This window comes from Phacochoerus africanus, chromosome 10, assembly GCF_016906955.1.
Source record: "Phacochoerus africanus isolate WHEZ1 chromosome 10, ROS_Pafr_v1, whole genome shotgun sequence".
Classification (NCBI taxonomy): Eukaryota; Metazoa; Chordata; class Mammalia; order Artiodactyla; family Suidae; genus Phacochoerus; species Phacochoerus africanus.
The window spans coordinates 113,593,502-113,619,628 of NC_062553.1; the positions used below are offsets into that span (position 1 = coordinate 113,593,502).

Genomic DNA, 26,127 nt, shown 5'->3' on the forward strand with positions numbered 1-26,127 from the left:
TGAAAAGACTGTCTTTTCCCCATTTGATGTTCTTGCCTTCTTTGTCAAAGATTAATTGACCATAGGTGTCAGGGTTTATTTCCGGGTTCTCTATTCTGTTCCATTGGTCTGTCTGTCTGTCTGTTTTGGTACCAGCACCACACTGTCTTGATGACTGTGGCTTTGTAATATTGCCTGAAGTCTGGGAGAGTGATGCCTCCTGCTTGGTTTTTGTTCCTCAGAATTGCTTTGGCAATTCTGGGTCTTTTGTGGTTCCACATATGTTTTTGGATTGTTTGTTCTAGTTCTGTGGAAAATGTCCTGGGTAATTTGATAGGGATTGCATTGAATCTGTAGATTCCTTTGGGTAGAATAGCCATTTTTACAATATTAATTTTTCCAACCCAGGAGCATGGAATATGTTTCCATTTCTTTACATCTTCTTTAACTTCCTTGATTAATGTTTTATAGTTCTCGGCATATAAGTCCTTTACCTCCTTGGTCAGGTATATTCCCAGGTATTTGATTTTTTGGGGGTGCAATTTTAAAAGGTACTGTATTTTTGAATTCCTTTTCTAATATTTCATTGTTAGTATACAGAAATGTGACTGATTTCTTTTTTCTTTTTTTTTTTTTTGTCTTTTTGCCATTTCTTGGGCCGTTCCCACGGCATATGGAGGTTCCCAGGCTAGGGGTCTAATCGGAGCTGTAGCTGCCAGCCTATGCCAGAGCCACAGCAACATGGGATCCGAGCCAAGTCTGCAACCTACACCACAGCTCACGGCAACACCGGATCGTTAACCCACTGAGCACGGGCAGGGACCAAACCCGCAACCTCATGGTTCCTAGTCGGATTCGTTAACCACTGCGCCATGATGGGAACTCCAGAAATGTGACTGATTTCTGAATGTTAATCTTATATCTTGTTACTCTGCTGAATTTGTTGCTCAGTTCAAGTAGTTTTTGGGTTAAGTCCTTCGGGTTTTCTATATATAGTATCATGTCACCTGCATACAGTGACAGTTTTACCTCTTCCCTTCCTATTTGGATGCCTTTTATTTCTTTTGTTTGTCTGATTGCTGTGTCTAGGACTTTCAATACTATGTTGAATAACAGTGCCACAAGGTATTGCATTGTAAGTTACTCTAAGCATCACAATTTGGGTTATTGTAAAATCAATTTCAGTGGGTTTATAGCATTGAGTGCCCTTCTCCATGTCCTTAAGTATTTTCTAAAGTTACACTCTGGCATTGGGAGATACCATGGAAGTGATCTGGCCTGACCTCCTCATTGTTTGAAGACTGGGACACCAGGGCTCAAATAGATGACACGCCTTGCTCAAGATCACACAGGTTGTTAATGGCAGAGCCAGAGCGAGAAGCCAGGTCTCTGGAACACCAGGTCCCGACTCAAACCACGGCTCCATGGGCTCCTCCATGGAAGATGGGCCTCATGGCAGGAGAGTTCTCGGGAGGAAGCGAAGGGGACGAGCTCACCGACACCCTGCCCAGGGTGGATTTGAGGGAGCAGATCAAAATTGTGATAAGATAAAAACAAGGAATGTTGACTCAAGTGAAAATGACTGGGGACACATTTTCAATCTCAAACAAGACGTTGAGAAGTTAAATAACTATAACTGCCTTTAAGGCTTTGAGAGTAGCTAGCATTTGCAATAATACCTTGCATCCATAAGTTCTCAAAAATACTGTAAAACTAGTACGATTAACTCAATTTTACAGGTGGGGAAACTCAGGCGCTAGTGTTATAAAAACTCACCCAAAGTTACACAGAGATGTGGGCGTGGAACTTAGCCCATGACCTCGCTGTGAGGCACTGGCATCGTGGAGGTTTGAAATGTCAGCGTCCATATAAATTATCTAGTTCTACCCTCTGTGTGGAAAGTGAGTTGCAAGAAGGTCTAAAGATCTTCCTGGAGTCACAAAGCTAGTTAGTGAGTGAGATGCAATAAAACCCAGGCCCCCTGAACCCCAGCGCTGGGCCCTTTTCCCTTGTTCACGAGCCGAGATACAGTCCTGCTCAAGTGTATGATGGGAGCCCCAAAATGGACTCCCTACTGAAATTCTAGCTTTCCAGCTGCAAAGCTGTGCTTCTGTTTTCATTCCTTACAAGGAATGGTCAGCTCTAGGAGACAACCTGTGCTTCCTGGCTTTGAAGACCCACCATGAGTCCGGGTGAGTGAGAATACTCCACCCAAAAGCCCTCATTTCAACTGGTGAGGGGCATCTCCAAGAATCCTGCATTATCTCTGCTGTCCAACATGTTGTCAATCATCAAACCAGAGGTCAAGCCATGGCCGAAACGGCTGGGCAGCATTTGGTGGCTGCTGAGCAGACTTGTGGGTTCCATTAGATTCTGAATGATGTCTTCTTCTTCAACTTGAAAATGCTTGGGATTCTTCCTCTTATAGGATGCCCATAAGCAAAAAGCACACTCTTACTTTTCCTTTAAATATCCTTTTGGCAATCACGAGAGATGGTAACTCTGCTACAGTTGAAAAATCTGCTCCACATCAAAGTTGCCCTTTCTTTTCACCAGACTCACAGGGCTTTTTATTCTCAGCCCTCCTGGATATTCCAAACGCCACCAGTGTTTACATTTTTGTCCAGCCTACACGTCTTTTCCTGCTTAAGAACCATATGCCCTATCACTCTAGTCATGTGGCTAACACGCCCTGCTTCCTTCCTTTTCCTCTGGCTCTTCTGGCCTCTGACTCAGTTACACCCATCCTGGCTGGTGCTACAGTGTGGAACATTTAAGACACATTGGTTCTTGCCCATGCCCTCTGACATGGTTCTCTTGCTCAGGACTGAAAATACTCCAGGCATTCAGGAGCCCGAGACCTACCCGTGTTCCCCTCGTTTCAAACATTTCAATAAATATTCTCTGATGGCGACCACTCTAGAATTCATTTCATCTGAAGTCTGCTTTTACTGCTCTTGCTCCTAATGAATGAGAGTCAGGAAGTAAGATAGTGATGACTGGGTTTGGTAAGAAGGTAAAAAACCTAAGAGATTATAGTCCATATTTCCCCTCAGAGTAAAAATAGAAACCCTGGTCTACTCAATGACACTGAGTGGAAAAAAAAGCAACAGCCATATTTGGGGTAGAAAAGCCATTAACAGTTGCCATTTCCGATCTTTCTAAAATGTAGGGGAGTAAATTTTCAAGAGAATTCTTCATTCTTTCATAGGGAAAACCTTTAAAAGATCAAGTAATGCCATCTTAGGTTATGGCTGGACTCACTGACTCAGTCTTTCAACATTTTTTTTTTTTTTTTGACCACAGTGTGCAGCGGCTTGATGTGGGATCTCAGTTCCCAGGCCAGGGACTGAACCCAGGCCGCAGTGGTGAAAGTGCTGAGTCCTAACCACTAGACAACCAGGGAACTCCCCCAACAAAATATTTATTTTTGACTATCTACCATGGCTGGGAACCAGGCTAAGTTCTGGAGACAGAGTAGGAAGTAAAACACATATAGTACCTACCCCATGGAGTTTATAACCCAGTAGAAGACTACGTATTGGTTGCCCACCTCACCTACTGGGTCTAGTCACTCAGTTAACACATCTAGAAATTAAATATTCAAAGATGACTGAGTATGAGATAAGGATACAGACTGCTCTGATGCTGAGACATTTAGTAACAAGCTCTACTTGTTATTAAATATTTAGCCCTGCTAAAGCTGAAAGCGGCAAAACCTTCTGCCTTTGGGACAACGGCCTTGCAAGCAGAGCACACCATGGCACGCCCGACCAGGAAGAGCAGGCACAGTCCTGTGGAAGCTCTCTAGGACTGGCCTGAGGAGGCTTCCGGGTCACTTATGAGCTACGGAGCACTCCAAGGGGGCTGCGCACTCTGTGCTTTGCACATAATCTCATTTAATATGTACAATGACCCTGTCAAGTAGATTTTTTTGTTTTTACTTTATGGAGAAATTGAAATTTATGGAGGGAAGTTATTTGTTCAAGGTCAAGGGCTAACGTCAGGCCTGAGCTCAGATCTATTGATTTCAAAGTTCTTTTCTCCCCACAACACACTATCTCTCAAACCATAGACACTGGGGTCCAATTCAATAACTTAAAACTAAAAATCTGCCAAACTCATTCATGCAATGGGGGAGATGTATTTTTATAAAGAAGCAATTTAATTCTTAGATTCCCTAAAGCTAGGGTTTCTTCTCTTTTTCTTATCTGGGGGCCTTTAAGTACAGAAGGCCATTAAATGTATATATTAAAGAGCATATATATGCCTTCACAGTTTCAAAAGATATATTTCACATCTGGATCTACTATTGCATTTTTGCCCCAGTCTAGACCACAACAAAAACACCAACATAAAAACATGAGTAAAAGGGAAACGCTGTAGGAGCAGTCACATGGGAATCGTTACTTAGAAATCATGTCCCTGAGCCTCACTTGTTCTGCCTCTCTGATCCAATATTCAAGACAATGTAATAGTCTGTCATACCCTGAAGGAGAACCAAAACACCAAAAACTGTACTTCAAAGCACAGAAACTCCTTACTAACTTAAAAGAAATGATCCAGCAACTTAATATGAAAATGAGTCAAACATATTTTAAAAAACAAACATAATTGGAGGCCTATTGAATGAAGCAAAAGAAATAATTAAGGTTTTTTTTTTCTTTTTTTTCTTTTTTTTTTTTAAAAGCAGATTGTTTTGGAAGGAAATCAGGCTTTTCTAAGAAACCCTACGCCTGTTGAATGCGGTCAGGTGGTTGCAACACGGACGTGAAAATGTAGAATTCATGACCCCCCTCTCCGGATTGTGAATGTCGGATAGACTCTAAGCTTCTGGAAACACTGTTTCGTAACTGTGCGTGTTTGGCTACCTATCACAGCAGCCTAGCTAATACAATATGATTTTTTAGGCTATTGAGTCTCTTTCAATTACAGACTTTAAAGCACAAATGGAATTATCTTGCCACATGGTCCTCTGGTGGAAGGGCACTGTGTGGTGACAAGTGACCAGAGGAGACCAATGAAAAGGAGGTGTGTGCTTACATCAGTGTCCACGGAACTCATATAAAATGGGTCACCAATGGGCACATAACCCAGACAGTCATGGTGACACAAGGTCAGTTTTCGGAAAGAGCTAAGGAGAGAGGCGTGGGCCAGAGCTGTGTATCATATAGAGTGTGAGCTGTGAGCCGAGAGCTGCAGGAGACCTGCAGAGTCTGTGCTGGAAAGATGAGATGCCTATAAAAAGGGAGTGGTGAGGAGAGGGTAGAGACAAGATTCAGAGTAGGAGCGGCTGATGCAAGGTTTGGGAAAAGATTCGTTTCTCCATACTAATAACTCTGCATTATTACTGATTGAAAAGCAGCCACCACATTTACTGGGGTCCACACTGAGCACGACTACAACATACTTCTTTTTAGGCGAAGGGTCTCACACCACGGCTTGTTACTCTAACACTTGTGATGGAGTCTCCAGCAGGAGCTGCAATCCTGACCGCTTCCCTGTGTGGGAAGAAGCGGGAGAGCAGCCAGCACTGGACACATTTCATGGAAATACAGGAACCTCCAGAGGTGTAGACAGACAGAGCCGTCAGGAGCTGGGGAGACACCCTACCTAGAGCAGCAGTAAACATGCACCAATGAAGCAGAGTTATTATCTCAATTAAGCAACTGTCATGGCCATTAAGGAACCAACGAGGTTGCTCTGCGGTGTCTGTGAGTTTGTTAGGTGATGCCTGATTCAGTGCATTGACTGAGGCCACTACATACTCCTCTGAGTGCTCTGGGAATTACTGTTTGCATGGATCCTTGAGTGAACGAAGATGACTCGGGAAGTGAAAAGGACATCAGAGTCAAACGGAAACATTCAAATGGCCAGAATAGGTCTTGTTGAAACTGCTAAAACAGCTGTCTGAGCTTTTCTTGGAATTCTGGGCCATTCCCTCTCTCTGGCTGTCTCATGTCTTGTGATCTAAACAGCTCTCAGGGGTTCTTTGGTCAAAGCACGCTGGCCCTGCTTCCTCCTTTTGCTTGGCTGGCAACTCTCACATAGACTTCAATGGCCAAAGGCTGTCAACAGTTCATAAAAGGATCAAACACCTTAAGATGTTGTATACAAGTCCCAGTGATGTTTTCAAAAACACTTCCTTTCCTAGTTCCTCACAGATAACCTTTTGGCATGCAGTGAAGTAATTTGGAGGGCCATTCCGATGTGGGGGAAATTTTTCCACCCACTGGTTGTCATCATACATGGTTTGGTCGGAGAGACATTTCATCAATGGAACCTTGTAATATTCCTGTTAGCAACCTTCCTCTTCCTAGGGGATGGAGGTCAAGGGAAGGTCTCTCAGAGGAGGCCCACTGTAAGCTTGGGCTTACTTTCATGTCTGCCATCACAGTTCTTAACCATGCCTCCCCAAAGAGAAACAAAAGAAAACACAGCTTTCCGTGATGCCTATTGTCTTCGCGCCAGCCTAGTTCTAGCAAAAAGAGTTTCAAAATGAAGTGAAGGTTGCAGGGTTTTTTTCCTCCCCTTAATTTCCAACTCTGAGGCTAAATATGGGTCAAGTGTTTAAAGAGGACTTAGAGGAGAAAGAGCAGGAAGAATATTTGGCAGGCATCCTATCCTTTCCTAGTGGGGTTTTCGTGCTTTATGGGACAGGAGACAGAGAATGGATGAGCTGGGGGGGGGGCACTGACCCACTACTCAAAGAGTCACAATCTCTGAGCAGACCATGAAAAAAAACTTTTTTTGTGTTCTTTTTAGGGCCACACCCACGGCATAGAGAAGTTCTCAGGCTAGGAGTCGAGTCAGAGCTACAGCTGCCCGCCTACACCACAGCCACAGCCACAGCCATGCAGTTCTGAGCCACATCTGCAAGCTACACCATGGCTCACAGCAATGCCTGATCCTTAATCCACTGCGTGAGGCCAGGGATTGAACCTGCATCCTCATGGATACTAGTCTGGTTCTTAACCCATCGAGCCACAATGGGAACTCCAGACTATGAAAAGTTTTTTTCCTAAGACCTCTTTTGAGACCCTGAAGCTTTTCTCCACTGGGGTTCCTCCCATGGACCATAAAACAGAAAATGATGTGAGTGATATATTCACAGTTCTCCCACGGATGGCAGAGCGCTAGTGTAATTCTGGAAGGTACAGAGAAGTTAGTTTAGTGTATGCAACAGATACTTTACAGCAATTAGGGCTTAATTCCATTTGGGAACCGGCTGACAGAGCTTGATAGGGAAACATCACACCGAAAGGCCTGGAGTCAGAAGATTTAGATAAAAATGGCCTTTTCAAGAAGCACAGGAGGTCCAGCCATGGCACAGAGGGTTAAGAATCCAACTGCAGTAGGTTGGGTCACTGTGGAGGTGTGGGTTCAATCACCAGCCTGGCACATGGGTTAAAGGATCCGGCATTGCTGCAGTTGTGGCATAGGTCAAAGCTGTGGCTTGGATTCAATCCCTGGCCTGGGAACTTCCATATGCCATGGATGCGGCCATAAAATAATTTTAAAAAAAGAAGCAAAGATGATTAAAGTGCTTTAAAAATAAATGAACATACTTGAAATTTAACTTTAATATCGTCACAGTTCAGGGAAATTCTTTTCAGATGAATCCAAGAGAAGCTCCAAAAATCTTTTAAAGCTTTAGATGGGAGGTTCACAATAAAAGGAAACAAAATCACTCCACTTTGGATTCAAATGACCAAAAATGAGCACATGTCCCAAAGTATTAATTTGATGGAAATCTGTTAACGTCTCCTTTCTACTGATAAACCTTTTGTTGGGCACTGTCTGGGTGATGGGCATTAGGGACCTAATATATGTTTTAGCTCTAAGTTAGACACTGTTGTCCAGGCACCCACAGTCAGCACAGGAAGGACAGAAGTAAGACAGCTCTGGGAGTGAGAGACAGAGATGGATGCAAGTGATATCGAGGGAATAGAATCTTTGTGAGTTAGTAATCAGCTGAATTTGTAGACTGAAGAAAGGGGCTCATTTGGGTGGTTGGTTTTTCCAGGTCTTAAGTGGAAAATATATGACATAGAATTGAGTTGTGGTTGTGACTGCTGTGGTTGTTATTGTCGTGTGGGTGGGGGTGAGATGGTGATGACAAGCTTACGGTTGGGAGAATCTGAGGTTTGAGTAAGGCATCCAAGTGAAGGTATACAGTGAACAGCTGGACACAGGGCCGGGTTTCAGGAGAGAGACCGCATCTGGAGATGCAGACCTGAGAGCTATGGCAAGTTGTGGAATACATTTCCCTCATTCCTGGAGGATGTGTTCACTGTGGAGAGGAAAGGTCTTCATTTTTGATAACTTGAGAAGTAAAGCTATATTTTTGGTACCAGCAGTTGTCCTGCACATTCAAAAGATGATATAGGAGTTCCCACCGTGGTGCATTGGGTTAAGAATCTGACTGCAGTGGCTAGGGTGGCTTTGGAGGTGTGTGTTCGATCCCCTGGAACAGTGGGTTAAAGGATCTAGTGTTGCTGCGGCTGTGGTGTAGGTTGCAGCTGTGGCTTGGATTCGATCCCTGGCCTGCAAACTTCCATATGTCATGGGTGTGGCCACGAAAAAAGATGATACACATGCAGTCATCAGAGGAATTCTTGGCCTTGACTCTGACCCAAGGAAACACCTTTGCAGGCTTGCTGCTTTCAGTACCAAATTCAACAGCTTTGACACTGTTTTCTTGGACAGAACTCCTTTTTTTCTCCCTTCATATACTATAATTCTCTAGTTTTCCCTAAGCACTTGACTCCCCTGAGAGAGACCAAAAAACCATCTGTGTTTCAATATGTTTTCTTTGCAAATCCATTTGATTATGCGGTACCTCGTGGGAGGAGATTAAATAGGAAGATCAGCTAATAGATTTTAATAAGAAATAGCATCCAAATAGCCAAAATTTTGTCAGAGTCCAAACAGTTAAAAATATTTGCCTTAATTCTTATGACAAAAGAGACAACTATGATGACATGAACAATTAAACACTGCCCTCTGTCTATAGACTATTACCCAGAAAAGCCTGCACAAGAAATACTGAAAACAATAAATAAAATAATGTTATGTGAAAAGCAAAATTTAGCACAGAGAAAAAATGAAAAGTCTTAATATAGCTACTTTCACCTAAATAAATGAATGAAAAAATTATTAGTGATAAGATTCAAAATCGTATGTAATAATTTATAGATACAGAAAAATTAGTGAGTTATATACATTAAAATAGTAATTATCTCCAAATGAGGCAAAAGAGTTAACTGCAATATCTTCCTAAATGTACTGCACCTCAGAAGGGGGTCCTTACTATTGAGCTGGAACCCATTGTTGCATTACCCACGGCCAAAGTGAGAAAGCAGTTTTGTGAGGTTTATACATACATTTTGGTGGTTACGAAGTTGGGTTTTGGAGTCAGACTGTCTGGATTCAGATCCCTGCCCCACAGCATGATCTTGGGCAAATTACTCCTCCAAGTCTCCATTTTCTCATCTGTAAAATGGGGATAATATTTGAGCTTTTGGTTAGGGCCAGGAGAAGAAACAAAGGAGACAATATGGAGTCTGGATGTAGGAAAATATTCAATAAATATTATGAGGCCATGGTGAGGATGTTAATTGAGAGGGGTTTTGAATTGAAAATGTGACTTAAAACCATACATGAAGACAGGACGTTAAACACCATTATTAAATACACTATTTTCACAACACAATGTGGATGGAGCGTTAAAGCTGATGCATATGGCCGCACAGTCTATGTGCTGCACAGTTCCCAGGCTCCATTCGCAGAGAGGGTGACATGTCTAGAGCCTGCTGGATTTATGCTGGCTCTAGCCAGAAATTAACTCATACGGACAAGGACTTTCCTTTTCTTCCCTCCTTGAATTAAAAAAGAAGTTGCCTTTCCCCCCATCCAATCACAGGTCTTCTAGGCCTATCCACAGTTCTTCCTTTCTGTCATTTTACCATGGACCCCAAATAAATGCCTCTATATTTTTGGCAACAACTGATCTATCTCCCATCCTTATAATTTTGGCCTTTTCCAGAATATCATACAAATTGAATTATATGGTATGTAGTCTTTATGATCTAGCTTCTTTCACTTTAAAATGCATTTGTAATTCAATCATGGTGAAATAAGAATCATTCTTTTTTACTCCTGAATAGTATTCCATGATATGGATGTACCACAGTTTGTTCATCCATTCACCTACTGAAGGACATCTTGGTTAATTCCAGTTTTTGACAATTAGGAATGAGGCCACTATAAACATTTGCATGGAAATTTTGTGTGGACATAAGTTTTCAAATCAGTTAGGTAAATGCCTAGGAGAGTGATTGTTGAGTCATATGGTGAGTCTATGTTTACCTTTATAAGAAACTGCAGGCATTCCCGTGGTGGTGTAGTGATAACGAACCTGACTACCATCCATAAGGACACGGGTTCAATCCCTGGTATTGCTCAGTAGATTAAGGATCTGGCCTTGCCATGACCTGTGTTGTAGGTCACAGACATGGCTTGGATCCTGCATTACTGTGGCTGCAGTATAGGCTGGCAGCTGTAGGTCTCATTCAACCCTTAGCCCTGGAACTTCCATATGCTGCGGGTGCAGCCCTAAAAAAAAAATAACTAAACTAAACTAACTAACTAACTAAAGTCTTCAGGAAAGGGTAATCTCAAGACTTGGTTCTTCCATTTACTGTGGTACAACATTGAGTGAGTCATTTCACACTCTGACGTTCCATTTCCTCACCTGCTCTCCTACAGCATTTAATCACAATTTGTAATTATTTGCATTTTTGTCTGTCTCTGAAAATAGAATATAAACTGCACAGGAGTAAGGGTCATGGATGTCTCAGTCTCTGCAAGATACCATCATGTAGCATGGGGCCTGACCTATTGTGCAAACTCAATACAAAGATGGAATAAATGCCTTAACTTGTATAAATAAAACCTAAATCATAAGATTTTTAAAAAGAACTTAAATGAGACAATTTTGGGCCAGTTATTTCATAAATTGTAAAGTACTGTCAAAAGTAATATCATTATTAACCAGCTAAATGTTTCACTTGAGTCTTTCTGAATTTACTCCAAAAAGTGAAATGAAGTCTTACTAGCTGTGGTGTAACTAGCCACAGTGCAGCACGGGCAACATGGCTAATGAGACATGTAACCTCTTTAGGCCATGGCTAGATATTCTAAAATGGAGCCAGTCCATTTCATTCTGATGTGAGAACAAAATAAAATAATGTATGTGGTAGACTGAATAGTAGCTTCCAAACATTCTAGGCCCTGGAACCTATGAATTTTACTTTGTATGGAAAAAAGGACTTTGCAGGTGTGATCAAATGAAGACTCTTGCAATGGAGAAATCATTCTGGATTATCCAGGTGGGCTCAGTGTAATCACAAAGGTCCTTCTAAGAGGGACAGAGGAGGACTCGGAGTGGAGGAGGCCATGTGATGATGGAAGCAGAGGACAGAGTGACACACTTTGAGGACAGAGGAAGGGGCCACAGGCAGCTACCAGAAGCTTTTGGCAAGGAAAAGGCATCTCCCCTCAGAGCCTCTAGAAGGAACCAGCCTACTGAAACCCTGACCTCAGCTCAGGAAGACCAATTTCAGACTTCTGACCTCAGAACTATAAGAGGATAAATTTGTGTTAAGTTGAAAAGGAAAGAAGGAAGGAAGGGAGAATCATATTGCTGCTGAAAAGACAGAACCAAGAAGGAGTTTCAGGGAGAACGCACCGCTCATCTTGCCAGGTTTACTGGCCCTCAACCTGCAGTCACAGATTAGCCTGAAGGTGCTTGTGCCTATTCTATAGTCCCTAGCGAAGGATGGGTCACTCAGGTTATTGCTAAAGATAGATCTGCAGCAACCAGTCCCCAGAGTAGCAGATATAAGGTGGATGGAAAATGAATCTCCCTCTAGGAGTGTATTAGCTCTAGCTTCTATAAAAAAATGCTACAGGCAGGATGGCTTAAACAACATTGTCACATTTCTGGAGGCTGGCAAGTCCAAGATCACGGTGTCGGCTAATTCAGTTACTGTTGAGAACCCTCTTCCTGGCTCTGTCTGTACGGTAGGGAGAGAGGGGGAGCTCTGGTCTCCTTTTCCTATGACCTCATCTAACCCTCATCACTACTCCGAGGCTCCACCTCCAAATACCATCACATAGGAGATGGGGCTTTAACACAGGAGTTTAGGGGGGAACACATTCAGTCCATAACAAGGGTACAATAATAGCAACGGCAATACAGTAATAATAGCATTTAAGGACTAAGCTTGAGACGAGATTTAGTGTAGATTCCACTCCATGAGAATAGTCAAATGAAGAGAATAAAATTACATTTAATGTTTACTGAACATTTACTCTGTGCCAAACGCTATTAACTCCACTTCACCAATTAATTCTCACCAAAAAAGTCCTATAAGGTAGACATGTTCCCCATTTTAAAGATGAAGAAATGGAGGTCATACAGGTTAAATGACTTGTCCAAGGCTGCAGAGCTAGGAAATGGTCTGAACCTCCACAAAACCATTATGAGGAAGGGTCCTGGAACCCTAATGCTTCCAGGGTGAGAGGGACGTTAAAGACCCCCCTGTCCTTATTTTGAGAATGAAGAAACTAAAACCCAGTGTCCATCGTCACTCAGTCATTCAACGATTTATTGCAGAACCAGAACCAGAACCAGAACTCAGGTTTGCTTACTTTCAGTCCAGTGCGGCCTCTACAGTTCTACAGATGTTACTGGATGAGACTGAACAGCCAGATCTCAGCAGAGAGTGAGATTTGCTTTCTGACAATTCCTGTTCAGAGCATATTTGCCTGTACCCTAGAGGCAGTGCTGCAGCAACCGCTATACAAAGGGGATCCAGCCAGTCTCCTTCCCCAGCTGAACCCCAGCAGCCTCCCTGGCGGCCTATTTCAATCAGGCCCCACCTTCCACACCTCCCCTTCCCTGAGATCTTCTACGATGGCCTCAACTCTATCAGTGCCTCTAGGCAGCAGGTTTGAGGAAGAGAGGAGGGTGGGAGGAAAAGGTGAAACAGGTGAAGAAGACAGAACATCTCACACCCAGGGAGAACATCTACAGTGTCCCAAAGATAAAGGAAGCTAAAAACACGTTCTGAGCACAAATGACAACGTAGTAGTTAATTCGAGGCTTCTTATGAGGCCTACTGTAAAGATTGCATTTATTTGGGCATTATAGTCTGGCATCTTACTTTTAAAAAATGACCCCTATTACTTTATAGTCACACATCATATTCAACCCCTCATAATGTCAAATAAAAGGGAAATAATAACACCTTGTGTTTATATAATGCTTTCCAGCTTACTAAGCACTTTCACAGCCATGATCTCTTTTAATCCTTACAGTAATGTTGTGAAGTAGCCAAAGAAGGTTATTATTAATCCCATTTTACAGATGAGGAAACTGAGGTTCAGAGAGAGTAAATGAATTGGCTCAGGGGGTGCTGAGACTGAATGCACACTGGGGACAGAGCAGTGCTCTGTGAAGCACCACAGAGCACTAAGCGTGGCCAACAGTAGGGATGTTTTTCTATTTCAGGGATTCAGGATTCAAATCAAGTGTCAAGTCTGGGTACGGAAAGAGACTGCAGGTGTATGGATTCAGTGAGACAACACCCGGAGGGATCAGGAGGTGGCAATTCTCTACAAAGAGGGAATGGGAGGTGCAGCTTCAAGACAGGCATAATCCTATAACATCACTGGTACAAAAAGCTAATGAAACAGAGTCCAAGAAAGCCTTAGGAAGGTCACAGACAAATAAATCGGGGGGAAAAGAGGACAACAGGAAAGAAAAATGGAAATGATGAAAAAACAGCAAAACAGAAAGACATTCCTGGAACTCTTTCTACCAAAAATAACCACGTATTTCTAAACTCCCCACACACACATAATTTCAGGAGAACTAAGCATATACATACTTCTAGGCTAATAGGCTAAGCTACTGGCGAATATTTACATAATTCTGCACTATGGGAAGTTTTCTAAGCATGATACCAAGATAAAAATCACTAGGAGAAGATTTATAGATACTTTTACACTTTTTTTTTTCTTTTTATGGCCACGCCCACGGCATATGGATGTTCCTGGGCTAGGAGTTGAGTTGCAGCTGCAGCTGCCGACTTACGCGGCAACACCAGATCCAAGCCGCATCTTCGACCTATGCCACAGCTTATGGTAGCGCCAGATCCTTAACCTACCTACCGAGTGAGGCCAGGGATTGAATCAGCATCCTCACAGAGACAACGTCGAGTCCTTAACCCACTCAGCCACACCAGGAGCTCCCAATCGCACAAAACTCAAACATTTCTTTCTTAAGTCAAAATAAAATAAAATGCCACAAACAAAATTATAAATGAAAAGGACAAATTGAAAAAATTTTTAAATATGTTAATGTCTTCATTTAAAAAATCTCTAACAAATTAATGATAATAACAATAATAAAGTGAATTCCTCATTTGAAAAATAAGGGCTTGGAACATGAACAGGAAATTCAAATTAGAAAAAAATACATATGTGGCTGGGAAGAATATGACAATATGTTCTATCCTTATTTGTAGTTATACCAATGTGCACTAAAATAAATGCACTTTATTGATGTAGAAAAATGTTTTAATAAGTGTATAAAAGATTACTAAACCTTATGTTTAGTATTGTTCTTTAATAAAAATACACATCTAAGTTCTGGAAGAATAGCAGTACTGAGATATTAACAGAGGTTACCTCTAGGCAGAAGGATTATGGATACTTGAAGTCCACAGTATCTTTTCTTTTTTCAATTTTAAGAGTAATGAACATGAATTACTTTTGCAATAAAGAAAGCAAATTGGCCATTACACCTGTAAGCAGAGGCATCACTTTTCCCTACACCGTTGTTTCTATTTAAAATCATTCTGACTTACAGCATTTGGATTTTTTTTGTCTTTTTAGGGCCACACCTGCAGCAGCTGGAGGTTCCTGGGCTAGGGGTCGAAACAGAGCTACAGCTGCCGGCCTACACCACAGCCACAGCAACGAGGGATCTGAGCCGCATCTACAACCTACATCACAGCTCATGGCAATGCCGGGTCCCCCACCCACTGGGAAAGGCCAGGGATTGAACCCGAATCTTCATGGATCCTAGTTGGGTTCGTTAACCACTGAGCCATGAAGGGAACTCCCAGAATTTGGATTTGGAACCCCCATTTTAGGGATACGATCTGCCATGACATGGGAAAACTGTGTACCCTCTATCTGAGTGAGTAATTCCAGTTGGCTTGTTCCTCACCTGGTGTTCCAGCCCTTCAGGGTAATTTGCATAGTTACCTCCTGGCCTCCTAGATACAACTGCTCTACTAGGAAAGAAGTACCTTGATTATTATTTAAATAAACAGCATAATCATAAATGGTATCTTCTGGAATGTGGGATGTTGCCTATTTTTCTTTCATAGCAAAATTAGATTTACATATATTTTGTGTATGCTCTGTTAGAAACAGAACTTCTGAAGAAATCCCCCACTGGGTCAGAAGGAGACTCTAATGCAACAGATTTGTTCCCATTTTAAACATTTCTTTCTTTAGTAACAGTGCTCCTTAATACAACAGCCCCGTGAAGAAGCACAATCTGCCATCCATACCATTGTTTAACCGTATACAGATAAAGATAATGAGAAAATATTCTGATAATCAATTAAGGGACACTACCAGAACCCAAATAAAAGGCAGTTTGACAAAATGTTGTTTTCTGTCTCTCAATATTCCAAAAAGTGAGCTCACACTCATCGGAGAAGAGGAATCATCTAATATATTTCAGGAGACTTTGAAATTGAGACTTATCTTTGTTTTCCATGGCCCCTCACTAAGACACTTCATTGCAGCGAAGATCAAGGTAGCATACAGATTCTACATACACCACCTGTTATGTTTCTCATACCATAAGAGTAAAGAAAAAATTCTCCATAAAAAGGTATCGGTATGTTGTACCACAAGAGCACATGGCTAAGGAGTTCCCTTGTGGTGCAGCAGGTTAAGGATTGGGCAATGTCACTGCAACGACTCAGGTGGCTGCTATAGTGTGGGTTCGATCCCTGGCTTAGGAACTTCCACAGGCCATGGGCACAGCCAAAAAAAATTAAAAAATTTTTTTCTTTAAAAAGAGCACATGGCTGAAGTAGAAAGGGCTCTGCTCCTGCTGAATCCTGTACAAAACAGATCACTTTGCGTCCTGGGGCCACTAGGCACTGCCCCGTCTCATGGCCAGATCCCCTGACTACCACCATCCCATAAATGCTCTGGAAAGACCGTGTGCCAGGTGAAAGCTGGTTCTCCATCTCCAGCTAGCCTGCCGGGACTGTGTGTGCACGTGTGAGGGTCTCATCTGGAACCCAGGTTGCAAAGGTCATTGAATCAGGCAGAACCTGGCTGGTAGTAGTGAAAGATGTTTCATTAATAATAACGATGATGCCACCTCACACTTTTCATCTTCAAAGCACTTTACAAACAGTAATTACATCTCCTAACACGCACGAGGGAAGCACGTAAACATAATTATCCCCATTTTATGGATGGAGAAACTGAGGGAAAGTAGCCAAGCCAATGGCCCCAGGCCCAGAGAAGACAGAGTCGGAGCAGGGATCAGAGGGCAGCAGCTCCTGGTGTCTGCCTGTCCCCTCCAGCTCACACCCCGGGCCCGTGTCAGGGAAAAGTGGCCGTGGAGCCGAACGCAGCGGGGGCCGAGGAGGCCAGCCTCTCCCAGCAGGCCCGGCTCTGGCCTCACTGCCCGGGGAAATGAATGCCGCTATTCATCGTGTGGGCAGTTTGTGGGCATTCACTTCAAGATTCTTGCAAAATAACAACAAAAACCCTATTGAGGCTCCTTTCTCCTCGGACCACGTATTTCCTGAGTTTTTACTTGAAACTAGGGGATGCGTGGTACATCCACGCCCTCAGGAAGTGAGACTATTCAGCCCACCCGACAATTCTTGGGAGGCTGCTTTCAGAACTGTGACCGCAGACCAAGCCGCGCGGTAGGAACCTTCTCCTACGGGCTTCTGGCCGAGCTCCTTCCTTCACGAGACATTTAAGAGCCATCTGGCCGGCTTCACACTGGAACACTTATCTGGCTGCCTTCTCTCCGTGAGCCCCCAGCTCCCTGTGTTCAAGAGGGACACATCTCAAGTAGCCGGCAATTAGACTGAAACCTTACATTAACACTGGCGGAGGGAGGTGGGTCTCAGGAAACAGGACTTGAAAGGAAGTGAAAACGGCTTATCAAGGAGGCAACGTTGCTGACCAAACCTCCGCACCAGCCCCGGCCCGAGTTTTACCCAGACCACCCTGCGAGGACCCGGTATCCAACAGCGCTCTCCAGTTCTTTTCCAAAAAACGCTGCTGCCTACTCCCTAAGCTGCATTTCAACTCCCACCACTTCAGGTTTCCTTCAACAGCCTAAAGGTTGCCATGACCACCCACTTGACGTGTGTGGCACATCTAGGAGCTGCTGCTTTCAGCATTATCTAGACGGTGGTGGTGTCATGACTTGGCCCCTAATGAAAGCGAATGGCCTTTGAAGTGCTGAACCAAAGATAACAAACAGTCATACCCCTCAGCTCCATTCTGCCACTGGGGCTCCAGGATTTGCCTCCCACCTGGCAGCATGCACCCTGCAGAGCTGTGGATAGAGGGCGACTGTGCTTCTGCTACCTCCTCCTCCCCGATTCTGTGGCGGGGGCGGGGCGGGGGGGACCAGACCTCGGGGAAGTTGGGAAGGTCTCTCGGAGAAGTCCTGGCCGGGAGAACACAGTTACTATCGGAGACTGGGGGAGGGGTGCACATCAGCGTCAGGCCCAGCCCTGCGGACCCTGAGGACAGAGGCCTGTGGCCCCTTGCCGGGCGTCACTCCTCACCAGTGATGGTGGCATGTTTGTCCCACCCACCTCATTCGCATCTCACCTACTGTTGAAACAGGTGGGTTTAGTCGTGCACCGGCTTACACAGTTTGTACACAGCCTTCCAACCAGAGTGAAGTACTCCAGGCAGCAGACCTTGGGGGGTAGAAGTCCCCAGTGAGTGAGGCTGACGTCATGAACATGGGGATGAGGTGAACTGGACAAGACAACATAGCAATCAGGAGGGGCCTTCCTGTTCCACCTAACTGCAAGAATTGAACAATCCTAAAAATAACCCCAAAGCCTAAACAGCACTGTTAGGATAATGCCTTGGTCCTTTGGTTCCCGGACAGGCAAAATTGCCCCCTCTGACCAAAGAGTGGACTAAGTGCACAGGAGGGCTTCTTCTCTGTCTGCCCTGAATGGACACCACCTCTCTCTCATTCTGTGACCCCAGCGGGGTGCATCCAGGCTCAGGCGTGACACGTGCTGCTCCTTCGGCCATGACATCCTGCAGGTGAAGGCTGCAGAGGAGGGCAGAGCAGGGAGGCTGAGCCACTCACCACATGAAAGAGCCCGGCTCGCTGCCAGGGCGCTGGCTACGCAGTGACAGGCGCGTCACACCTTGGATTTTGAAGTTCATAAATAGATCCACAATGTTGATACTTCAGGGGGATGGTGGGTGGGAGCTGAATTTCTGTTTCTCCAACTCTGTAATTAATTTATCCAGCAACGAGGCTATAATGATGCCAGGAAGAGAAAAAGAAGCCCTGGGGCCTGTCTGTGGCTTTTCCTCAGAATGACTGGGTGTTGCTGGGTTGGGGCTACAGCTTAGATGTGAATGAACTCAAAACTCTGTGTGTGTGTGTTTGATGCGATTATAGTGTTGTGTCTATGTGGTCGGGTGAGATGTGTATATCTGTCTGTGGTGTGAGTGTGAATGTGGTGTGGTGTGTGTATGTGTGGTGTGAGAATGAACATACGGTGTGTGTGTACACTATAGTGTGTGTGGTGTGGGTATGTTTATGTGCGGTGAGTGTATGATGTGTGTGATGCATATATGTGTACAGTGTGTGTGTGCTTTGTGAGAAGGTGAGTAGGATGTGGTGCGTGTATGCATGATGTATGTGTGCTATTTACGTGTGTGTAGTGTGGCAGCATGTGTAAGGGTGTGAGGTGTGATATGAATGTACTGCAGTGTGTGTGTTGCATTTATGTATGTGATGCGTGGTTTGTTTGGAGCATTTATGTCTACGATGTATGCATCCATGATGAAGCATGTGAGGTTTGCTATGTGTGTTCTGTAGGGCGTGGCAGTTATGTGTATGTGGTATGTGTAATATCTGCTGTGTGTGGCGTATTTATATGCGTGGTGTGCAGATGTAATGCAGAGGTGTTAGGTGTGCAGATGTAATGCAGAGGTGTTAGGTGTGCTATATATGCTATCTGAGGTATATATGAGTGTGTAGTGTGTGTATATTATAAGTCTGTGTGTGTTACATGTGGTATGAGTGTGTGTATGTATTATGTATGGTATTTCTGAGTGTGTGTGGTGTGTGTGTATTATGTGTGGTATGTCTGAGTGTGTATTATGTACCATAAGTCTGAGTGGGCCTGGTGTGTACGTGATTGGGGAGGGGGGGGACGTGTGCGCGGGCTCGTCGGGAGCACTTGTGCAGGCAGGCCCGGCCTCTCGTCTTTGATGTGAGCAAGGAGGTATCCAGTGCAGCTGGCTCCGTGTCTGCCGCTCGGCTCTGAGGGCTAAATCCCAGGGTAGGAAAAAAGCAAGCGCTGCTACAGCACCACACCCTTGAGCCCCTTGGGGAAGGGTTTGAATTGCGGCTGTTCAGCTGGGATTCTACCAAGCTCCTGCCCAGCCCTTGGGCGCATTGCTGAATCCCGCCTTGTTTGTGGGAGTCCAGAGAGCTGGGGAAGGGGGATTGTGAGGCCACTTGCAGAGGAGTTCTAACCCACCCAGGCCTGTTATGACACCTGTAACACACGCGTGACAATGTGTCCCTCTGGTATGAGAATTTCACAAAAATTGCTGCACGGTTGCTATTTCCCACCGTTGCCTTCAATGCGGGTGTGAGTTTGCTCCACACTTGGAATTATTCTTTGGCTGCGGCCATTTCAGTACTCACCTTATCCCTAAAAACTCCCATCTCCAAAGCTCAGAATTGACTGGCAAGTAATAGGCCTGAGGGCTGGATCTTGTCCTCATTTTCTATTTCTAGCACCTGTGGAATAGGTGGATCTGGGGACAGTAACTCAGATTCCTCGTCTCCAGCCCCCAGGGCCAGGGCTTTGCCAGGGAGTGGGATGCAGGTAATGGTTAAGGGCAAGGACTTTCAAGGCTCTGCCTATTGACTGCTGTGTGACTTTGGACAAATTACTTAACTTCTCTGAGCCTCGGTGTTTTCAAATCTCTAAATTAGAGCTCATAGGAATACTTCATTCAAAGCATTATTTGGGGGTTAAGTGAGGTAATGAATAATAAACTCTAGCATGGTGCCTAGCACACAGTAAGCTGTAAATATGCTTTATAAGGTAATTCCCTCATTCCCCTGAGTAGGCATTATATACATACAAAAGGAGGCTCAGACAGGTAAAGCAATTTGCTGCCAATCACACAGCTAATAAGAGGTGGGCCTGGCTGTCCACCCACGTCTGTCTTGCCAGCACACTCGTGGCTACGCTAGTTGTCTTCTACTCCCAACACATCAGGCTACCTGCACTTGCAGCCTTTAGAGACCTCTCCCCAGGAGACTGCTGAGTGTCAGAGACACTGTCACCCAGGTATGCTCTAGTCCTGAGGATATTTTAGGGAGAAGCCTAGGAAGAAAGAAGAAAGTGCCATGGACTGGCAACATGGGATTACTTCCTTCAGGAGGAGCCGGAAAGTGCCCTGGCCTGTATTTGTAGATTGGTAGAATCCTACACGACATTTTTGGGATTAAATAATTTGTTGCTGAGTGAAAACAAACGTGAGAGCTAGATTCCATGGCTACTATTACTAACAACAGAGCCCACTACACTCTCGTAGGCCTCCATGCCTTTGCACAGACTGTTCCCTCTAAAAGGAACACCCTTCCTCCTCTCTCAACCACCACCTCCACCACGCGACTTTCTGCTCACTCCCGCTTTGAATATACCTCTCTTGTAAAAGTTGGCATGTGGATCTAGCCACTTATTTACATATCTGTTCCCTGCCCCTGTATTGCGCACACATGCCCAGGACAGGTGCCCTGTTCTACTCACCTGTGCTTCCTGACACCTGGCAGGGGTCTCTGATGAGAAAGCACTGCCAGAGCTCCCATAGGGCTGTCACTTGTTGATGCAACACCTGTGGTGTTGGTGGCACTGACATCGTCCGGGTACCATACTGATGTGCCCAGTACAGAGCAGAATGAGGCACAGGCTCAGAGGTGTGGGGGCCGCAGCACCAGGGGCTCCACAGAAAAGAGAAACCACTTCAAGCATTTACAGCAAAGGGAACGGATGCAGAGAATTGGTTTCGCAGGTGCTGAAAGACCTAAGAGGCCAAACAGAAGAAAAGAGAAGCCAGAAATCAGCAACAGGTGGGAGCCACTGTCCGTCCTAGAAGGCAAAGACAGGAGGTGGCAGTTCCCAGAGCCTGAGAGCCAGGCAACCCGACAGAGGGTGGAACCAGAGAAGGCTGTCCTGGGAGTGGGTGTCACCAAGGAGACATGGACAGCAGGACCTACTGCCTCCCTGTCTCTGGCGGGTGCCCCCAGTGGCCTCTTCCAGCTACAAGCGTCCTCCTGCAAGAGCAGCCCCTTCAACACAGAGCCAAGCCAGGGGAGGGTGGGAAAGGACCAGCCCACAGTGCCCCTGTGAGAGGAGGGTGGCTTTAGAGGGAATTCAGAGAATCAGCTGCAAGGGTGAAAGTCATGTTAGCATACTGGTTTCAGGCAGGAAAGTGTATTAGTTGACATGTAAAAAAAAAAGCCATAAGACCATATATGTTTATTTTCTTTAGTTACTATGGGCCAGGAGCCTGTGCATGACTTGGCTGGGTTCTTGTTCAGGGTCTCAAGTGGCTGCAGTCAGGGTGTTACCTGAGCCACGTTTTTATCCAGAGACTCAAGAGACTTGGGGAGCCTCCACCAGAAAGCTCACACAGGCTGTTGGCATAATCACTTCCTTGTGGCTGTAGGACTGAGGGCCCGGCTTTTTGCTAGTTTCAGGGAGAGGCCATCCTCAGGCCCTAGAGCTGCTGCAGTTGGTAGCTACATGGACTCCTCCAAAGGGGTCTCTTACTTCATTAAGCCCATAAGGAGAGTCTCTAGCTCCAGTCTTCCAAGAGGAGCCTCATACAACAGAGCTAATCCCATGTACAGGATCCCCTCACTTCCACCACATTCTCTGCTTTAGGAGCCCAGGAGCCTCTGGGGGAGGGCACGTCGGGAAGCGCTAACCTAGGGGCAGGGATCACTGGGGGAGCACCGGGGTCTGTCTGTGACAGTACATATCTCACCCTGGAGCTCTCACACTTTAGTTCTGATTTCTGTCTTCAGCAGGCCTGAACTTTTGAAGAGAGTTCTTACACTAGAGAGTAAAACCATAGGAACAGTCCTGTGAATCTTTTGTCATCTGGCTCTGGAAATTAGCATTAAAATCCACAGACATTAAATTAGTGAAAGCTCAGAGATACTATAAAAATTTGCTAAGGCAAATCCCATGCCAAAAAGCTTTAATATTTTGAAAGCCTTTGGACCAAAAAAAAAAGAAATCCAGTTCTAGGAATTTTTTCAAAGAAAATTATCATGAATGTATGCAAAGATTTAGCTACAGGGATGTTCACCACAGCATTGCTAATGATTGCAAAAAACAAAAATGCCTAAACTCCAAACAACCTATTGTTTTACAATAGGATATTAACTAGTTGAGCTATGATACATTCATGCCATAGAATATGATGGCTCTTTTGAAAATAATGTGGAAGAATATTGAAGTACATGGAAAAATGTTTACAATGTAATGCCAAAATAGGGAAAGGTCTTAGAACAACACAGACACCGTGATCCTATTTTGTCTTTGCTTTGTTTTGTTTCAGCAGATACAGGCATGGATAAATGACTGGAAGGATTTGCACAAAATCCTAACAATGATATCTTTGGATAATGAGATTAAATGTGATTTTTCTTTTGCCCTATTTTTCTACCATAAGCACTGATTAATTTTATAGGGAGAAAAATGTTTATTTACCTATTTGTTTTTTAATTGAAGTATAGCTGATTTACAACGTTGTGCTAGTTTCTGGTGCACAGTAAAGTGATGCAGTGATACATATATATATATAATCTTTTCCATAGTCTTTTCCATTATGGTTTATTACAGAATATTGAATATAGTTCCCTGTGCTACACAGTAGGACCTTGTTGTTTATCTATTTTATATATAGTGGATTGTGTCTGCTAATCCCAACTCCTATTTTATCCCTCCCCAACACTTCTCCCCTCTGATAGTCATAAATTTGTTTTCTATGTCTGTGAATCTATTTCTGTTTTTGTTTTTGTTTTTAATTGGCAGCACCCATGGCATGTGGAAGTTCCCAGGCCAGGGGTCAAATAAGAGCCATAGCTGGGGTCTACACCACAGCCACAGCAACACCAGATCTGAGCTGCCTCTGTGAACTATGCTGCAGCTTGTGGGAACACTGGATCCTTAACCCACTGGGCGAGGCCGGGGATCAAACCCGCATCCTCACAGAGACAACATTGTGTCCTTAACATGCTGAGCCACACAGGAACTTCCATTTCTGTTTTGTATATATCATGCATATGTGATAAAATACATTTGGATTTTAACTAAGTTTTTTATTTGAGACAATTTTAGATTCTTGTGCAGTTACAAGAAATAATACTGAGAGATCCTATGTGCCCTTTATCCATTTCCTCCTAACAGTAACATCTTGCAAAACTATTATACAATATCATAATCAGGATGCTGACATTCACACAGCTCTGTCAAGAGACAGAACATTTCCATACCCACAAGGACCCCTCAGATGGACGGCCCTTTTACAGCAAAATCCACTTCCCTTCCACGACCACCCCTTTATTAACCCCTGGCAACCACTGTGTTCTCCACTTGTGTAATTTTGTCATTTCAAAATGTCATATAAATGGAATCATACAGTATGAAACATTTTGGGATTGGCTGTCTTCACTCAGCATAACTCCCTGGAGATTCATCCAAGTGTTGTATATATCAATAGTTTATTCTTTTTTTTTTTTTTTTATTGCTGGGTGGTGTTCCATGGTATGCTTTACCATAGTTGGTTAATCTAGTTACCCGTTGAAGGATATCTGAATTACTTCCAGTTTGGGGCTTTTACAAATGAAGTTGCTATAAACATTTATGTACAGGTTTTTATGCGAACACAAGTTTTCATTTCTCTGGGATAAATGCCCAGAAGTACAATTGCTGGGTCATATAGTAGGCTTGGAAATTGAGAAATACTTTGTAGAATAAAATTTTATTTCATAATGGGTGGCTCTTGTGAACTAAGGGTTTTGATTGATTTTTCTCTGATGAAAAAAATCTGCTGTTATTGAAATTGTTTTTCCATTCATTAAAGGTAAGGTTTTGTTTCTCTTGGGCTGTTTTCAAGTTTTCTTCTTTACTTTGTTTTCGGAAATTTGACAGTGATGTGTCTTGGTGTAGATTCTCTAGGGATTCTATTTGAGTTTCACTCAGCTTCTTTTTTTTTTTTTTTCCTTTTGCCTAGGCCACTCCTGCAATATATAGAGGTTCCCAGTCTAGGGGTATAATCGGAGCTGTAGCCTCTGGCCTACGCCACAGCCACAGCAACCAGATCTGAGCCACGTCTGCGACCTACACCACAGCTCACAGCAATGCCAGATCCTTAACCCACTGAGTGAGGCCAGGGATCAAACCCGCAACCTTATGGTTCCTAGTTGGATTCATTAACCACTGAGCCACGATGGGAACTCCCTCAGCTTCTTGAATCTATAGATTTATGTATTTTACTGAATCTGGGATGTTTTCATCTTTTTTTAAAAAAAATCATTTTCAGTTCCATCATCTTTCTTTTCTCCTTCTGGAACACTGGTGACAGGAATATTTGATCTTTATATATAGTTCTACAGGTCCTTGAGGCTCTGTTCCTTTTTTTGGCCTATTTTCCCTCTGTTATTCAGAATGGCTGCTTTCTATTGTTTGATCTTTAAGTTCACTGATTCTTTCTTTCATCCCCTCCATTCTGTTGTTGAGCCTACCCATTGGATTTGGTCGTTATTACTGCCTATTGCATTTTTCATTTCTAAATTTCCATTTGGTTCATTTTTATATTTTCTATTTCCTTGCAAAGAGTTTCTATTTTTTATTTGTTTTAAGCATGTTCATATCTGCTCATTGAAGCATTTTTACGATGGAACATTTTTATGATGTTACATAACTCTAACACCTCTACCCTCTCAGTGTTGGCATTTATTGATTGTCTTTGAAATCTTCATGGATATATATATATATTTTTTTCTTTTTATAACTGCACCTGCAGCATATGGAAGTTCCCAGGCTAGGGTTGAATCAGAGCTGCAGCTGCCAGCCTATACCACAGCATGGCAACACAGGATCCGAGCCACATCCGTGACCTACACTGCAGCTTGTGGTAATACTGGATCCTTAACTCACTGAGCAAGGCCAGGGGTTGAACTTGCATCCTCACAGACGCTATATTGGGTTCTTAACCTGCTGAGCCACAAGAGGAACTCTATCTTCCTGGATCTTGATACAGGAAGTGATTTTCTATTAGAAATAGAGGAGAAAGATAGTGATTTTCTGTTAAAACCTAGAATTTAGGGCATTACATTATGAGACACTGGATCTTACTTAAACCTATTTTGGCTGCCTGTGAGACCTCTCTGCAGGGGAAGGGGGCAATTGCCTTATTACTGCCGGGGGCGGGGGGAGATATCCAAGTTTCCCTCTTGGCCTCTATTGACACTCAAGATGGGGTGCTCCTCTTTACTGCTGGGCAGAGGTGGGGGCTTGCTCCCCACTAAGTCTCCATGGAGCCCTGCCTGGGAGAGGAAGGAGGGCTCCACTGACACCACTGAGGGTGGTTGTTACCTCTGGGGAGTGGGGAAAGTCCTGACTCCCTACTTGGCCTTCTCTGGCATCATTTGGGCACAGAGGTTGGATCCCCTCATCACAGGCTGGTGAGAGTAGACCCTAGGCTCTCCATTCAGCCAAG

At 44.0% G+C, this 26,127-nt stretch overlaps 1 long non-coding RNA gene across 1 annotated transcript in view; it reads right to left on the minus strand.

The window, feature by feature from the left end:
- Positions 1-602: 602 nt before the first annotated feature.
- The window catches only part of LOC125137509 (uncharacterized), a 38,291-nt gene continuing 12,766 nt past the window's right edge, over positions 603-26,127 (minus strand). The window contains exons 2-3 of the long non-coding RNA XR_007137423.1: positions 9,366-9,474; positions 603-2,400 (exon numbers count right to left, since the gene is read on the minus strand). This is a non-coding gene — a long non-coding RNA (uncharacterized LOC125137509). The remainder of the gene's footprint in view (positions 2,401-9,365; positions 9,475-26,127) is intronic.